The 4,136-nt window shown below is 36.4% G+C and overlaps 1 pseudogene across 1 annotated transcript; it reads left to right on the top strand.

The window, feature by feature from the left end:
• The first annotated feature begins 1,161 nt into the window (after positions 1-1,161).
• Positions 1,162-2,826, top strand: LOC149233072 (polyglycine hydrolase-like; annotated as a pseudogene). The gene is made up of 2 exons (XR_016247593.1): positions 1,162-1,505; positions 1,640-2,826. The product of XR_016247593.1 is annotated as a polyglycine hydrolase-like (transcript).
• Positions 2,827-4,136: the final 1,310 nt, after the last annotated feature.

The following is a 4,136-nucleotide window of genomic DNA, read 5'->3' as shown; positions in this document are numbered from 1 at the left end:
AAATGACAATTTCAGGCACACTTATCTGAATAAATTTAGATAGTCAAGGAACTCAACCACAAGAGTGCCTTCCTTCCAATGAGAAGGACAATTATGTCTGATTCTCACCCCGAGCTTCCCCAACTTCCATGATAGTTAATGTGACTATTAGTGATCCAAGTCAACCTATAGACATCAAAACCCCTCCAAGGTCCTGAAATTTTATAGACTTCAGTCTGTAGTGGAGTCTTCCATTGGTTCTAGCCCAACTCAAGAATTTACTCCACAAGTAGCATACTATTACCCTTTTCCATACTTGGTTAGGTCTTTTCTCAGGATTCTCTCCTTTTTCAAAAACAACAAAAAAAAAAATACCCCTTATTTTCCCACCGAAATCCGTTTATCTCTATAGAATGAGAGAACCAATGGAATGAGAGAACCAAGAACCATAACTGTCATCTCGAAGTGAGACAAATTCAATTAGGGTCTTGTTCGAGAGTTCCAAGCCTCATCCAATTCCTTAACCAAAAAAATATATAAATACATATATAAATTCCTTTAAATGTTTCTTTTGAGTTTCATGAGCCTTTCCTCATTACCAACAATTTAATTAACAAATTTCAACTTCATTTAAATATGTTACATTTTAACCTTTTATAATTTGGTAGGATTTGTAATTAATTGTAAAATATAATTTTTCAAAATAACATATTTAAAATTATAGCAATTTATTATAAATTATTTGATGTGTAGAGTTTATTTCTGTTCATGTATTATTTCAAATTTAGTTAAGAGTAACTTGCGCCTAACACAATCGTGATGATTAGTCAGTATATATAAATATATATTCGAAACTACCATGTCGTACAGTCCTCTGCACCTTTCTTTTTCCACACGCCAAATTTGGTTTCGACATATCAATAGCAGGTCCCAATCGAGCATCAACAGTTGGGGTGTCGACCCCTTCGACGTCAAATATAAAATCATAACAAGTCAGCGAACCTTATCGCTGTACTCGAAACTTTCAAGTCGTCGACTCGTGGGAGGTTTTCTTTTTCCACACGCCAAGTTTCGTTTCACATGTCAGTTACAACTCATGAAATTAAACATGTTCTCTTTCTACAAGAAATCTGTTACTATATATACCATGGACGTCCTGAAGAGGAAGGCACGCTTAAATTGTGAAGATGGCTGCACTTTACACATCCTTCAAGCTCTTCGTTTTTGTGATTTTCTTGTTAGTGATTCTCGTATTGAATGCGAGTGATGGAGTATCAGTCGAAGAAAAAATGTGCGATAAATACTGTGACGTACAAAAATTTGATGAAGTCATGGAGGTGTTAATGTCTTACGGTAAGATTCCAGGAGCTCAGTTGGCCGTGGCGAAAGGAGGAGAAGTCAAATATTTTAAAGCTTTTGGAGTGGCTAATCGCGACACGGGTGAGCTACTTACAACACACCACATTATGAGATATAATAGCATCTCCAAATTCATCACAGGAGTTGCCATTCTCCAGCTTATTCAGGTGAAGCCCAATTATCTAACCTTGTTTCTGTGTTCAAATTTATGAATATTTTCAAAATCTGGGGATAATAGTATGAATTTCTGAAAGTGAAAAAGGGTATATTTATAAATGAAATGTAATCAACGTTTGTGTAGGAAGGGCGGCTGAGTCTGGAGGACAAGCCCTTTCGATTTCTGGAGAATCTGGATCCTCCAAGAGGCGCCACTGTGGACCAACGGCTATTCAATGTTACAGTACAACAAATGTTGCAGCATACGGGAGGTTGGAACAAAACGTTTTCAAATGTAAACGTTGCAATACTCCCAACAGCGCTGTATGCGTCACAATCTCTGGGGCACCCTGCTCCTCCTTCAGTTTATGATTGCATTCGCTACATGAAAAGCATACCTCTGGATTTCGATCCGGGGTCCGCTATGGAATACGCAGATATTGGATACCTGGTCCTTGGAAGAGTTATTGAGAAAGTTAGCGGAACGAGTTACGCGGATTATATGCGTGAACACATATTCAACCCATTAGGTCTGACGAAGATGAAACGAGCAGAGTCACAGGTGGAACATCTGGCAGAGAATGAAGTTCACTACTATGGATTTGACGGCGATCAAGACCTAACCGTGCTCTCCATATTTCCCGGGAAGGTTTTGTAAACGCTACCTACGGGATCATCAATTATAGAAGTTTGGACTCAGCGGCAGGGTGGGTAGGAAATGCTGGTGATATTGTTAGGTTCATAGATCATGTTGATGGGCTACGGGAGCCTGCAATTCTAAATAAAGGCATGGTATATGCCATGCTCAATGCTCCAATGCCCTCTAACAGAAGTTTAGCAGGCAATCCTTTGTTTGGCCATTCACAGGGACTTAATGTGTTTGTTAGTGTGGATGAAAAAGGGAGGATCACGAGTTTCCAGCACGGCGGTGCAATGTACGGCGCTATGTCTTATGTCACGAGACTGGTAGACAATAATATTTCATTTGCCTTTCTATTCAATACTTTACCGCTTGGAAATTTCGTGTATGAATCCATTGGCAATCTCACCCAGGTAGCTAATAGCATTCATGCTTGGCCACCCGGAGACCTGTTCGAGGGAGAGAAATAATCTGGATATGTATACTATAACCTACTTTGGATGCTACTACCAATGTAATAAATAATGAATAAAATGGACAATTGTCATTAGAGACATTGTCCTATCTATGTTTCCAGACGAAATAAGCTACAGCCCTTGGGAGCCTGTATTCCTCAGCCATAATATTTTATATATTAGGTTATATATATATATACAATTTTCTCTAAATTTTAATACAAGCCGTTGAAATTACATGTTTGAAGTATGAAATTTATATAAATAGCACAATTATATTTATTAATGTTATTAATAAATATCATTAATTATATTTAATAATGCAGTTAGCACAATCATATTTTCACATGCAATTAATATATATCATAAATATCATTTTTATAAATAATTAAAATATAATTACCCAAATAAAAAACACTCTCACACATTCCATGTTAACATGCCAATAAGTATAACAAAAAATTATTAATATATTCCTTTAATGGCCTGAGTAATGAAATCATATAATTTAACAATAATTAAAATATAATTAATGACGAGACATTAAATAGGATACAAATAAAATCAATAGACAAAGTCGCCTGAGCTTATCTCGATTACCCATCCCTCTATATTGGGATATTCGGATACTCCAGGTTGACATCCCAACAAGTATAACCAAAAAATTATTGATATATTCCTCTAATGACATGAGTAATGAAATCATATATTTTAAAAATAATTAAAGTATAATTAACGACGAAACATGAAATGGGATACAAATAAAATCAATAGACAAAGTCGCCTGAGTTTATCTCGATTATCCTCTAATATTCGGATTGCCCATTCCCCTAGAAGCGGTGAAAAATTTGACTATGCTTATATCTGTCCAATTGTTGCCAAATATTGGGGAATGGGCAATCGAAATAAAAATGCCCAACAAAATCTAGAAGAGACGAAATGTTGAATCGCCTTTAAAGCAACCTAATTTTGTGGTTACTGCTGGAATCTCCAACGTCGCCAGTAAAACATTTCCGGATGCAAGTAGAGATATTCGTGGTATCAAATTCCGTGTCTGCTCCATAATATGATATCGCGACATGCACTGTAATGAGAGAGAACATGATTTTGCATTCTCCTATTTTGAACTCAATAAGGGAATGACAACCCTTCTCATTAAGGGTGGAAAAATTCATTCTTCAAAGACCATTGAAGGAAGCTCTATTAATCCTTCTCCTACCGGACACTCAAACTAACACCCATTCCATTCCACTCCACCATTAAATTTTTCTAAATGTTCAGTCTCCCATGGATCCCGATGATTGATTGAACGAAGATCCATAACATCGATGAGACGCATATATGAATTCAATTGACCCGCACGAATGCATTGAATGGACACGCATGAAACTGTTACTTTTTATATATTATTTTTATAAATTTTCCTGGAAAACGCAACACTCGAAATTAGGGTTTAGGTTTTTAATCTGGATGTGGTAAATGTCATCCATCATTTTAACCAGACGAAGAATATTCTTTTATATTTAAAATTCCTCCGGGCCAAATCC

Source organism: Pinus tabuliformis, chromosome J (assembly GCF_031772625.1).
Source record: "Pinus tabuliformis cultivar Carrire ecotype Pingquan chromosome J, CPIR1, whole genome shotgun sequence".
In the NCBI taxonomy this organism is placed as follows: Eukaryota; Viridiplantae; Streptophyta; class Pinopsida; order Pinales; family Pinaceae; genus Pinus; species Pinus tabuliformis.
This window is presented reverse-complemented; position numbering and strand designations above follow the sequence as displayed.